This window comes from Cupressus sempervirens, chromosome 3, assembly GCF_028749045.1.
Source record: "Cupressus sempervirens isolate cs-2001-9-10 chromosome 3, ASM2874904v1, whole genome shotgun sequence".
Taxonomy (NCBI): Eukaryota; Viridiplantae; Streptophyta; class Pinopsida; order Cupressales; family Cupressaceae; genus Cupressus; species Cupressus sempervirens.
This window is the reverse complement of record NC_143120.1, coordinates 1,059,985,631-1,060,001,273: the sequence shown is the minus strand read 5'-3', so window position 1 is coordinate 1,060,001,273 and position 15,643 is coordinate 1,059,985,631. Positions and strand designations below refer to the sequence as shown.

The 15,643-nt window shown below is 34.4% G+C and overlaps 1 pseudogene across 1 annotated transcript; it reads left to right on the top strand.

Moving 5' to 3' along the window:
* The first annotated feature begins 1,138 nt into the window (after positions 1–1,138).
* Positions 1,139–2,943, top strand: LOC149570388 (metacaspase-9-like; annotated as a pseudogene). Its single transcript, XR_016361803.1, has 2 exons — positions 1,139–1,745; positions 2,186–2,943. The product of XR_016361803.1 is annotated as a metacaspase-9-like (transcript).
* The last annotated feature ends 12,700 nt before the right edge of the window (positions 2,944–15,643 follow it).

Sequence of the window (15,643 nt, the reverse complement as noted above, 5' to 3'; positions counted from 1 at the left end):
TGATTGGATAGTAGTTCACGGTTAGTTTGTTACTTCTAATTTTAGTTACCTATTGGGTAAATGTGTTGTTTTTCACATGTTAGTATGTTTTACATTCCTTTGTATATTTGGTTATATTGTAAAATATCTCTCTCAAAGCCTATAGGTTATTCTTTGACCATTTTTTTGTCAACTTCTATATATATGTAAGAGGCCTATCACTACTCTTATTTACTAAAAATAAATATGTCATTTAAATTAATAAAAAATACATACCAAAATAATCGATAAAAAGTAGTAAGATAATTTCATAATGCATAAAATAAACACACTTCATGCATAAATCATACAAGTTCCAAATTAGATTATGGAGAACCTAAAAAATTAAAATTAATATACCTTATTAATAAATAATTTTTGAAATTAAAAATAAAATAAAATAATTCATGATTCTTCCTAACAAATGATAACTTCTATATATATATATGTGTGTGTGTGTGTGTGTGTGTGTGTGTGCGCGCGCGAGTGTGTCTGTATGTCTATACACACACACACACACCTACACAACTTTAAACTAGAAAATAACCAATCCTACATGATAATATTATAATATTACTACTAAACAACTTTGAACTATAAAAATAGGTTAGATAACTGGGAGGTGAACTTCAATTGAATTCTCAACCTTTTTGTTCTCTAGAGCCAGTCCCCATCTTTTTTGCTCCTATCAACTACTTCAAAAACTTTAAACTATAAAAGAAATAGTATTAACGCTATGCTATACAATCTTGAACAATTCAATACAATAATATTAGCTTTACACAACCTCAAATTAAAAAAGAACCAATCAAATACAATAATATTAGTACTATACAACCTTGAAATAGGAAAAACATCAATTAAATGTCATTAAATAATCTGAGCACCATGTTGAAGCGTGAAGCAAATGTGGCTATGGGTATGTGGAAAACACCTCCATTTGAATCCGGATTGGGTAGGACAGCTATGGCCTTGGTAATTTGCGTGCCGTGCCGCTTCATTCACCTCACTTCTGGCAAAGACAACAAGAAGTCGGTGCGCGTATTTCATACTGAACATTTAGATATAATTTGTTGTTAAGAGTCCATTCCAATTCTGCAAATAGAAATTTGGTGTGTTTATGTGGACGGCACATCTCTAACAACTTCTGTGATCGGGACCACAACCTTTTCACTTGTCTTTCCTTTGAATTCCATTAATGGCGAAGATGATGATGCTTCTGGACTTGGATTCAGCTGCAAGGCAACGCCCTCAATATTTCTATTACATTGTTAATTATAAATACATCTCTGGTCTCATGGATTATGAAATCGTCAGAAAGAGAAGAGTTGCAATTATAAGGTGCGATCTGTGTTTGAGAAGAGAAGAGAAGAGAATGGCGAGCAGCAGCAGCAGCAAGTATGCAGTATTGGTGGGGTGCAATTATCCCAACACAGAATACGAGTTGCATGGCTGTGTGGACGACGTTCTGGCCATGCAACGCACCCTCCTCTCTCGGTTTGCGTTTCACAACGAGAATGTTGAGCTTCTGATTGATACGATTACAGAGAAGTCAGAACATAAGAAGCCCACGGGGGAGAACATCCGCAAGGCTCTGGTGGAGATGGTGAACAAGGCCAAGAGTGGGGATGTGCTCTTCTTCCACTACAGCGGCCATGGCACAATCGTCCCAATCATCCAACACAAGGACGAATGTATTGTCCCATGTGATTTCAACTTCCTCACAGGTCGCTCATTTCAATTTCTCTCTTCACTCATCATGATGTTAAATCTATATCAACTCATGAGGTTGTGAAAACTACTTTTATTTTGATAAGTAGGAGATAATTTCTACAGCTAGTCAAATTGTGATATTGCAAATGGGGTTGCAAGCTTTGGATTTAACCATGGAGGAAACTTCGTAGTTAAGCGCGCTCAGGCTAGAGTAGTACTGGGATGGGTGACCTCCCTGGAAGCCCTGGTGCTTCACCCCTGTGAGCATCACTTAGATCCAATGAGTGCTAAGTGTTCCATTTATTCTCATGAGAGATGGATTCATGTTGAATCACTACTCATGAAACATGGGTCAATGAATTTGACTCAGAAATCACATAGTTAAATCCTGATAGCAATATCACTACTTTCATTTTCTACAACTAATTTGACTATTGATGATGTATTAATGCAGACGAAGACTTTAGGGAGATAGTGAATGGAGTAGCGGAAGGGGTAAGCGGCGTCATTCACCATGGTCTCCGACTCGTGTCACAGTGGAGGCCTCATTGACAAGGAAAAAGAGCAAATCGGTCCTCATCATGTTGACGCGGCTGTAGCCACTTCTTCCACATCCGAAATTAAAGAAGAAGTGAGAGAAAGGAGCAAGTTTTTGCCATTGGAGTCTATCCTGCAAGTGTTAAGGGAGAAGACGGGGCGAGCCGAATTGGAGGCGGGAGACATAAAGCAGGCCCTGTTTGATATGTTTGGGAGACACAGCAGCTGCAAAGTGAAGAAGCAGTTTCATAATGAAGTTGGTGGTGCGAGGGAATTCATGAAAACGGGGGAGGAGGGATCGGTAGACGAAGACGTGGGAATACTGTTGAGTGGGTGTCAAACGGACGAGACATCAGCGGATGCGTGCCCATCTGGTAACTTGGAGGAGGCGTTTGGGGCATTCAGCAACGCAATTCAAAAGGTGTCGGCAGGGCATCCGAGGGGCATAACAAATAAATAACTCGTTTTGAGCGCGAGGAAGGTGTTAAAGCGAGACGAATACTCGCAGCATCCGTGCCTCTACTGCAGCGATCGAAACGCAGACGCCAACTTCTTATGCGAGCAATCCGACAACTCAGAGTAAACTGCCATTACCACCCTCTATATTTCACTCTTCCAATGTAATCACTTAGGTCCTGTTTGGTTGGAGAAGATGAATTTTTCTCATAATCAGGTTATCTCATAACCAGGTTTTCGAAAATCTGGTTATGTATTTTAGGAAGATAATTGGACCGTTTGGTTGACACGGAAGATGAATTTTCAAATTCATATTCTGCATTTGGTTGCCAATTTAGAAATTGGAATTGGAACGGAATATGACTGGGAATATCTTTTTCTTGCATTTGGTTGGTCATTTTCGAATTGGAATTGGAATTTGATGTAAATTTTTTAAATCTTATTTTATTAGTGAAACACAAGAATTATAATGAGTAAAGTATTAATATTTATGATTTAATTTATTTATAATTAGACTACATTATTATTATTTTTTATTCTTGAATATTCACAGTTTTATTTTGTTAGTCAAGAATAAATAAAATGATTATTATTTTTTATTTTAATTCTATTTATTAGCAAAGAAAAGTAAAAAATAATCATACTTGCAATCATTTGTACAAAGTTATTTTTTGTCCCATTGTTGAAAATTGCGATCATATATATTATATATTTTTGAAAAATTATGTAAGACAAATTTATCATCGAATTGAATTTGTTGTCAAGTTCATCCGAACTTCATAATTGTCGAACTCGAACTCAAACTCGAACCTTGTGACTTAGCTGCTAAATATGTGTGTGTTTGTGTCCTCCCTCTATCCCTCCTTGTGTTTGTGTTCATCCATGTGATTTGGCAGAAGGATTGGACACAATAAATGTTGTTTATGTAGATGAATTATTGCCTACACTATATGAGAATTCTCGCATCTCTTAGGACCAGTTGCCGACACAGAGAGGGATTGTGAGGTGTGTTGTGGCTCTTGGTCGGTATCTTCAGAATCCATTGGCCATGGTTGCAAAATTATGTAGTCTTGGCAAAGAAATATTATCATTGAAGCTTCATTCATTGGAACATTTCCTTACTCCAGATGAAGAGTATGAAGCTGTTGAGCAGGTAATAGTTACAACAACCAACTGTAGAGGCTATGAAGCGACTTGTCTTTATAAATGCTATTGATTTTTTAAAGAGTTAGAGAAAATGGACAAGCAGCATCCAGAAACCATGTTATGGATCCATTGGATGATACTAGAATTCATCCAAAGTCATATGAACTTGCCAAGAAAATGGCTAAGGACATATATTGTGAAGAGGCTGGACATGATATAGATGATATGGATGAGGAAACACAAGAAATGGCTATTAAGCATGTCAAAAAATATCCTGATCTGTTAAATGCCCTTGATATTGATGAATATGCTAGAAGTGTGGAGCAATAAACATCCAATAAAAAGCAAGAAACCCTTGCTGACATAAAGAGTGAATTGTTAAATGGATTTAAGGATTTGAGATCACCATATAAAGAGCCATCCCAGGATGAGGAATTTCATCTGCTGACTAGAGAAAATGAAGAGACCCTATCAGTGGAAAAAATCATCCAAGCAACAGCTTGCAGAGTCCAAAATCATCATATAATTTGTGATATGGAATCAGGCTTGATAGGAATAATATTGAAAGAGGAGCTTTTTGATGATCTAGATATAGATCCTGTAGAAAAAATTGTAGAAGGCAGCATCCTTACCTGTTGGGTGAAAACTATGACAAAAGTGAAGTACCTAGTTGACTTAACTTGCAAAGAGAGTTCACTGAAGAATGATAACTATCAGGGTGAACATGATAAGGATAAGGAGGTTAAGGATCCATATTTTGCGAAAGAGTATTCCATTTCATGAAGTGAACAAGAGAATGAAACCATTAAGTTCCTAGCAGATAAAGAGCCAGGGGAGAGTATTATCCATCCAAGCTTGAAAGGGCCTACTCACTTGATTCTAGCATTGAACATTTTCAATGGAGTTTATGCACACAAGGATATTATGGAGGGAGGAAAAGACCAAAAGGATTTTGCTAGCTATCTTCAACTTGGAAAATGCTTTCAATTGGGGAGGAGACATTTGAAGATCTTGATGAGGTCATAGACAAATATATATTCAAGAGAGGATAAGATATTTCAGTATTTTGTTCTACTGTTTGGTGAGTCATAAAACACACATCAACAGACACCTTTCTATAGATGCAGGAACACACAAGCTCCTCTCTCTCTCTCTCTCGCTCTCTCCCTCCGTCCCTCCGTCCCCCCTTCCTATCCCGCACTCTCTGCCCCTCTATGTATCTCTCCCTTTTAATAAATTTATTAAGTTAGTTAATTAATCAACAAAATATGCAACTAAAATTTTACGTGAAATATTATATAGGAAAAAATATACCATTTTGCATTCACATACATTAAACATTTGATGATAACTTTAATAAGAAAAATGATGCTTTGTCAATAATTGCTCTTAAAAAATGTGAAATTTTGGCTATATAGATTTTACATGCAATTTAAAAAAAAAATCATGAAAATCATTAATCATATAAATCATATTTTAACATCATGAAATTCTGATAATGAATTTCACATAATTACTACACTATGAAAACTTGCTAACTAGATCACATATCCATGAACAATATGAAAACTTGCTAACTTGATAGAACAATATTCATGATTTGAATGGTGGTGTGAAAACACACCGTTAAATACAAAAATATTGAGAAATCCATGATGTATGTCCTTATGCCCCACATTCGACAGCACACCGTTAAATACAAAAACACTGAGAAATCTACGATGTATGCCCTTATGCCCCACATTCGACAGCAACCCTCTCATGCTGCTCAATCTTCCCATTACTGTCTATATTGTTAGATGGTCAATCCTGCATATATGAACTAAACATGCTTGAAAAATTAAAACCTGATTTTTTTTTAATGGAATACACCAAGGAGTGGCATTAGAAATATTGACCATTTACAAACATAGTAAAAATCATCAGATAGCTCATTTTTTATCAGCATGTGTGGTCTTGCAATATCAACAAATCAAGAGCAATAAAAAAATACAAGAGAAAAACACTTTATTAATACTGTTGACAATCTTGTCAAGAAGCACGTACATAGGAAACCAAATTGTGGAAAAAAAATAAGAAATTAAAAAAATATCCAAGCAAATTAGGAATATACATATAACATGGGACAAAATCATGACTATACAATTATCTACCAGAGATCCTCAATACTTTTGATAATCTTGTCAACGAGAACATACATAGGAAATCAAATAGGGACAAAAAGACAAAAACTAAAAACAGATGCAAGAAAATTAGGACTATAGATATAACATAGGATATAATCATGAACTATACAATCATCTAGCAAATCACATTTCTGTATGCTTTCAAGTTCTACAATTGAGCATTCATCATTTGCCACTCCTTGTGTATTCCACGTATGTATGGTTCAAATATAACTCTAATTAATAATGCAATGAACAACTATATCAAATGTTTACAAGATCATAAACTACGTGTTGTGAGAGATCAATGCAATACCATTAAACAAAGCCAACTAACCATCTGAAATTATTTCACATGCCAATCGTGTGAATGCCAATGAAATGAACAACTAAACTATGTATTGACCAATGCAAATCATGTCAATGAAATGAATGACTAAACTATGCATAGATCAAGTATGTATACATACGTACATACATATGCACAAACATACATACGTACATACATGTGTACATACATATGCATGTACATACATACATACGCACATACATACGCACATACATACATACATACATACATACATACACACACACATGCATACATACATGCTTAGCAAAATAGTAAAAATGTGCTCAGTAATGATTTCCAATATAGTGTTGTGACATATTAATGCAATACCATTACACAAAGCCAATTAACCATCTGGAATTACTTCACATGCCAATCGTGTGAATGCCCATGAAATGAACAACTATCCTGTATATTGACCAATGCCAATCATGTCAATAAAATGGATGACTAAACTATGCATAGATCAAGTTTGTATACATGCGTACATACATGTGTGTACATACATACGCACATACATACATACATGCTTAGCAAAATAGTAAAAATGTGCTCAGTAATGAGTTCTAGTATAGTGTTGTGAGAGATCAATGAAATGCATAGATCAAGTATGTATACATGTGTACATACATGTGTGTACATACATATGCACATACATACATACATATGTACGTACGTACATACATGTGTGTACATACATACTATTTGTTTCAAATCTGTTTAGCAAAATAGTCAATATGTGCTCACTAATGAATTCTAGTATAGTGCTATGATAGATCAATACCAGTGAAATGGACAACTAAACTTTGTAATAGTTTCTTGCCAGTAATGAGTTCTAGTGTAGTGTTGTGAGAGATGAATGCAATACCATTTAAATAGAGCCAAGTCATAAACTATGTATAGATCAATGGCAATCATGGCTTTTATCTAGACATAATCAATATGTGCTCAATATGTGCTCAATAATGAAATTTACAAGTATATCACTAGCTTTTATCTATACATAGCTGACCTATACATAGTTTATCATGGTTTTATTTCTATCTGCTATCTGCTTAACATAGTCAATAGATGTGGTAACTATTTGCTTCAAATCTATTTAGCAAAATAGTCAATATGTGCTCACTAATAAATTCCAATATGGTGTTGTGAGAGATCAATACCATTGAAATGAACAACTAAATTTTATAACAGTGTCTGGCTGTTTGTGTCAAATCTGTTTAGCAAAGTAGTCAATATGTGCTCAATAATGAATTCTAGTATGTGCTCATGTGATTACCTGTATATATCATAGTGCCAATCATAATAGCAAAACATGGCAATCATGCTTTTATCTATAAATAGTTGACCTATACATAGTTTATCATGGTTCAAATCTATTTAGCAAAACAGTCCAATATATGCTATAACAGTTTGTTTAGAATTTGTTTAACAAAATAGTAAGTATATGCTCACTAATGACTTCCAGTATAGTGCTGTGAGAGATCAATACAATACCATTAATCAAAGTGAATCGTGCCAATAAAATGAACAACTAAACTATGGATATATCAAGTATGTATAGATCCATGCAAAATCATTCAACGTACTTATGACGTCATAAACTATGTACAGATCAATGCAATACCATTAAAAGCAGCCAACTCATAAACTATGTATGGATACATGGAAGATCAATGACAATCATGGCTTTTATCTATACATAGTTGACATATACATAGTTTATCATGGTTCAAATCTGTTTAGCAAAACAGTCCAATACATGCTGTAACAGTTTGTTTAGAATCTGTTTAACAAAATAGTAAATATATGCTCACTAATGACTTCCAGTATAGTGCTGTGAGAGATCAATGCAATACCATTAATTAAAGTGAATCATGCCAATGAAATGAACAACTAAACTATGGATATATCAAGTATGTATAGATCCATGCAAAATCATTCAACATGCTTATGAGGTCATAAACTATGTATAGATCAATGCAATACAATTAAATGCAGCCAACTCATAAACTATGTATGGATACATGGAAGATCAATGACAATCATGGCTTTTATCTATACATAGTTGACATATACATAATTTATCACGGTTCAAATCTGTTTAGCAAAATAGTCCAATACATGCTATAACAGTTTGTTTAGAATCTGTTTAACAAAATAGTAAATATATGCTCATTAATGACTTCCATTATAGTGCTGTGAGAGATCAATGCAATACCATTAATCAAAGTGAATCATGCCAATGAAATGAACAACTAAACTATGGATATATCAAGTATGTATAGATCCATGCAAAATCATTCAACATACTTATGAGGTCATAAACTATGTATAGATCAATGCAATACCATTAAACGCAGCCAACTCATAAACTATGTATGGATACATGGAAGATCAATAACAATCATGGCTTTTATCTATACATAGTTGACATATACATAATTTATCATGGTTCAAATCTGTTTAGCAAAACAGTCCAATACATGCTGTAACAGTTTGTTTAGAATCTATTTAACAAAATAGTAAATATATGCTCACTAATGACTTCCAATATAGTGTTGTGAGAGATCACTAATTAAATAGTCAAAATGTGCTCAATAATGAGTTCCAATATAGTGATGTGAGATCAATATAGTTTCAATTTAGTGCTATTAGAGATTAATGCAAAACCATTGAATAGAGTAATCATGCAGCATAAGTCATTGCAATCCAGTCAGTAGCCGAAATAGCTAAATGGTACCAAATGTCATTGCAATTTACTCCACTCTCTTTTCTTCATCCATCATCAAGAACCCTTTGGCTCTTTCACGTTGAAGCATGAAGGTATCATGTGCTTTCATGAAAATTGCTTGACTTAGTTCAGGACAGCTTTGAGAGTAGTATATGTAGCAGTCAAAATATTATCATCTTTAGATTTATCCACTTTTACAATCTGAGGTTTACCAAGGCCATCTTTCAGTTCCTTCATAGATTCACATATCACATCCAATGATGTAGGCAAAGATTTCTTCCTCTTTCCCGTCCTTGATGATGATGGTGGAGGAGTCCCTCTAGCACTTGCACTCGATTGATTGGAATGATATAGCTCTTCATCAATATCTGGTTGGCTGTCAAGAGGTGTACCACAATTGGTATCATCCTCATCAAGCACGTTAAATGCATTGTTCATAGGGTGCCCTTCTTCAGCATCAAGGGGTGTTGTAGATGCAAACCCTTCAGCAATGTCATTACTGACAATTACAACCAACTCACTGAAATATTGGAAAGGTGACCTCTTATACATTTTTGCATTTTTGAATTCTCTCCTCTACATGTAAGCATTAATAGATGGATTAGGTTGTAAGTTTATCATTATTAAAATAAGAAGGGAAAATTTTTTCAATGAGAAGAGTACAAAGATCATCCTACCATCAAAAGGTCATCCCACACTAAATCCTCAGCATCCACAGTTTGAGTTTCTTCATTCCAAGCTAACCCACTTGTATTTTTCAAGTCCTTCATTACTTTATATCCTACTTTCCATGTTTTCAGCTTATTCTTAAAATGATCTCGTGACAGATTCAAGTTCATCACTGCATTGAATGTCCTCTCTATCACAGTCCACGCCTCTTTTTTAAACCCACCTTCACCTTTTCATCCGAGATGGACTTGTTCGAGGAGCAAGTCTAGAAACTTGCATTCCATCGATTTTGTCCACATTTTCTTCTTTGAAGAAGAAGATTTGTTGCTCACAGCGAGGGATCCATCTATATCACTCAAAGTAATGGGAGAACACATCTAGTTCACATGATCAGATCCGTCCATGCTCATCATGAGCTCGGTATATGCCATTGTGTACTCCTTCCTGTATTTCATTTAAATTTGAAGGTGAAAATCTTTAACTATCAATTTGTAATACATCATAATGGAATGACGCTAACATATTGAATAGGTAAACGTATTACAATTTAAAGTAATCATAGGACTGAAATTGAAAGTTATTGCTCTTTAAATTTAAATGGAATGCAACAAGCAATAAAATCAGCAAAATAGGATTTTCAACGAATTTGTTTCTCTTCTTACTAGTGGGCTTATGATCTTCATCATTTGGTACTCCTTTTTGTATTTCATTTAAAATTAAAGATGATAAACTTTAAATATCATTTTTTAATACATCCTAATGCAATGAGGCTAACATTTAATAAACTTGAAAGCATTTAATTGAAGATGATACACATTTTAAGCAATAATTGATGATAACACATCAACATCAAAAAAACTACCAGCAAGACAAAATGGTGATATCAATGGTAAGTACATAGTCATGAGCCCCATTATGAAGCATGTTATTGTACTTTCTCAATGCAAAGATGTATAATAATTGTGCTTTCTTGCATTTAAAACAATGTAATCTATATTTCAAGTTGGATTGTGTATTGCAGATATGATCAACAATTTTGTACATAATGTAGGTGTGAAATTGAAAGTTAATGTTCTTTTTATTTAATTAGAATGTAGCAAGGAATGATATTAAAATAACGAAATCACACACCATCATTGTATATGCATACATCAATTTAATCATATAAAGCACATTGCCTTCTAATAAATCATTTATTCTCGAGATCTATAATCTTCCCACATCCTATTTGCTATATCTTCTCAAAATTGGGCCCACTCATTTCTATCCTCCTGAGACAACCAATATGTCTCAAGCAGTGGTACCTCTATCCCATCACGATCATCTTCCTCTTCAATAGCTTCTTCTGATGGAAGGCCATCCTCTATCGTAATGAAATTGTGAAGTATGTAACATGCTAAAACAATATAGGATTGTGTTATGATATCATAAGACGTTGCATGTCTTAAGATTGGAAAACGCTGCTTCAGAATACCAAATGTACATTCTATTGCATTTCTAAGAGAGGAGTGTTGATGGTTGAACAACTCATGTTCAGAGTTTATTGGGTTTTCTCTTGACCACTCTTTCAAGTGGTAGCATGTACATTGATAAGGAGTGAGAAATCTAGGTGCATTTGGATATCCAACATCCACGAGATAATATTTTCCTACATAAAGAAAGTATATTGTCAATACTTGAACCATTTAGCATAACCTTGAGTATATTAAAATGTGATTTGGCTTACCAGGGAGAACTACAAGTGGATCTGATCTAGATAGAGTTGAGGCTAGAACATAGCTATCTACAGCAGAGCCTTCCCAACCATCAAGGCAATACTAAAACTTACAATCAAAGGAGTAGACACCCATAACATTTTGCGATAGGTTCCCTTTTCTATCACAATATTTACCCTGTATGTTGACATCGACTCGCACTAGAATATGGGTTCCGTCGATGGTTCCAATGCAATCCTGTGGGATATGATACACTGATCAAATGTATGCTCAAGTAATAATAAGATAAGGACAACATTCTAGACAATAAACTTGTAACAATGTGTGATTTACCTTGAAGAATGGTTCAAAATGATCCTTCCCACTAATTTTGGGAGGAGTGCCTAGACCAGGTGGTATGAAGTAATCTATGTGAAGGGCTAAGACAGCCATCAAAACTTTGTGAAAGTACCGACTGACTGTCTCTCCTGAGTGCCCAAAGTTATGGGCAATCTTGCGGTTCCTTAGATTTTGCCCAAGGGTGTGGAGGAACATCACTAGTTGTTCCTCTAACTTCAAGTGGATCATATCTCTCAAGCTTCCTTTCAGCCTCAGAATATGAGCTAGAGAAAAGAAGGCTGCCCTACTCATCCGAATCTAATCATGACAATTCACCTCATTTGAATGAATAATGTCTCTACAAAATGAATTTCCTTTTCTTATTCGTTTACCCATTTGACTGCCTTCTCAGGCTACCAGTACTTTGGCTATGTCAACAAAAGCAAAAAGAATTGTGAGAATGCGGGTGTATGTGGTCTTCCTAACTATGCTTCCTTGGACCTCTATACTCTCCATAGGATCCATCAATGACCTGAAAGGTGGACAATTTAAACACTATCAGTTATGAGATATCAACTATCACCTATCGAGATACAACATGATTATTTGCTAGCCTCATTGCATTAAGAAGTCAATTATTTATTCAAATACAACAAGGAGTACCAACTACTGAGGATCATAAGCCCATAATGAACAAATTACAATAATGTGTCATTCTACTCCATGTAATCTATCTATACCAATGAAAGCATAATACTGATTCCATTTGTCTATATGTATACACACATGTATGTGTATATGTTTGTGCACACACATGTATGTATGCATGTACGTACATACACACACATGTATGTATGTGTGTACATACGTACACACACATGTATGTATGTGTGTATGTACATACACACACATAAATGTATGTATGTATGTATGCATGTATGTACATACACACACATGTATGTATGTGTGTAGGTACGTACACACACATGTATGTATTCATGTACACACATGTATAAATGTATAGACACATGTATGTATGTACACATACACATGTACAAACTATAATCCGAATTTGGGCTTTTATGAATGTGTTTTAATAAACCGTCATGTCCGTTGAAACTGGGGCTCATCTTTTAGAAGATGAAAAGTAGCATTGTTGGCAGTGGGAATAGAGTTTCTTTCTACATTGATCTATACATAGTTTGAAATCATGGCTTTTATCTATACATAGTTTATGACCTCATAAGTATGTTGAATGATTTTGCATGGATCAATACATACTTGATATATCCATAGTTTAGTTGTTCATTTCATTGGGATGATTCACTTTGATTAATCGTATTGCATTGATCTCTCATAGCACTATATTGGAATTCATTGGACTGTTTTGCTAAACAGATTTGAACCATGATAAACTATGTATAGGTAAAAGCATGATTGCCACATTTTGCTATTATGATTGGCACTATAATATTTATATAGGTAATCACGTGATCACATATTGAGCACATATTGATTATGTTTAGATAAAAGCCATGATTTCCATTGATCTATACATAGTTGATCCATACATAGTTTATGACTTGGCTCTATTTAATGGTATTGCATTCATCTCTCACAGCAATATACTAGAACTCATTACTGGCAAGAAACTGTTACAAAGTTTAGTTGTTCATTTCACTGGTATTGATCTCTCACGACACTATACTGGAAGTCATTAGTGAGCATATATTGACTATTTTGTTAAACAGATTCTAAACAAACTGTTATAGCATATATTGGACTATTTTGCTAAACAGATTTGAACCATGATAAACTATGTATAGGTCAACTATGTATAGATAAAAGCCATGATTGCCATATTTTTCTTGATTTGCACTATGATATATATAGGTAATCACATGAGCACATACTGGAATTCATTATTAAGCACATATTGAGCACATATTGATTATGTATAGATAAAAGAGTTTATGACTTGGCTCTATTTAATGGTATTGCATTCATCTCTCACAACAGTATACTAGAACTCATTACTGGCAAGAAACAGTTAGAAAGTTTAGTTATTAATTTAATTGGTATTGATCTCTCACAACACTATACTGGAATTTATTAGTGAGCACAAGTTTATGACTTGGCTCTATTTAATGGTATTGTATTCATCTCTCACAACAGTATACTAGAACTTATTACTGGCAAGAAACTATTACAAAGTTTGGTTGTTTATTTCACTGGTATTGATCTCTCATAGCACTATAGTGGAATTTATTAGTCAACACATATTGACTATTTTGCTAAATAGATTTGAAACAAACAGCTAGAAATTGTTGCACAGTTTAATTGTTCATTTCACTAGTATTGATCTCTCATAGAAATATACTCAAATTTATTAGTGAGCACATATTGGCTATTTTAAAAATAGATTTGGAACAAACAGTTACCACATATATTGACTAAATTGCTAAGCAGATAGCAGATAGAAATAGAACCATGCTAAACTATATAGGTCAGCTATGTATAGATAAAAGCTATTGATATACTTGTAAATTTCATTGCTATGAGTATGAAAAATTAAAACTTTAACTATGATATATACAAGTACAATCAGAGTTAAACATACTAGAACTCATTCTCAAGCATATATTTTAGCTATTTTTCTAACTAGACCTGCAACAAACTGTTACGTTTGAATGAACAACAAAAACCCCAAAAAAATCCAGTATGCAAAGGTGGGTGGGAGAAGAGAACCATTTAAAACTGTTGTCATCGTTCAAAGCAAAGAAATTGTAGAAAATGCCACGACCACACACCACGGCCACAAGGAACCCAAAAAACCCAGCAAACAGCCACAGCCCAAAAAATGCCATGGCCACAGCCCAACAAATGCCATGGCCACAACCCAAGAAACCTAGCAAACCAAAAACCCTCGCCTTCGCACAACAGAGCACAAAAATCTGTTGTCTTCCAAAAACAACACAACATCCCAATTTGTTATTCCAAAAACCTAAGGTGGATTCTGCGGACTTGACGATTTATTCAAATGCATTCATAAAAACCCAAAACCTGGTTTTTATTTCAACTTCCACCTGTTTCCTAGAAGTTATTTCTTCCAATTTTAGAGCAAAATTGGCAGACGAAAACAAAAATTGGGTTCTGTGTTTGGTGAACCAAATGCCATGTTTTTCCTCCATAACCTAGTTTTGGCTTTGAAAACCCTATTCCGCGCCTGTTCTTCCCATAACCAAATGGGGCCTTATTATTATTATTCGTAATAAAGATTTCATTTTCAATTGCCTTGTCTAGCCACCCTTCTTTTGATCCAAAAAGATGATAATGACATGATAATTTTATAAGAATTATTGTGTACTATATTGGCTTTCGATTAGATTTGTTACAATATTTTAAGCATCTCTTTTTGCCTTTTTCGGTATCACCCACGTGGATCAACATAATCTTAATTTATGCATTACACTCATGGATAATAGGAACATAAATCACACCATTACTTCATTTGTCCTTAGTAATTAATGGCTCATGATATACAATAAATTAGTATATAATTAAATCATTGAAACTTAAATATAACTTCTATCATATGCACAAGGAGATAACTCACAAATATAACAAGAAGTTTATTTTATTTTATGGAGGGTTTAGGAATGTGATACAACCTTACACATGCACCTCTTTAGCTCAGAGCCAAGGACCGAGGGGCATCCACACCATCAAAATCATCGAAGGCATGATCTAGACCTCATCCCTTATAATGTTGGAGTCTTGCACACAAAAAGACTTGATCCCTAGAAGGTTCTTTGTGAGCCAT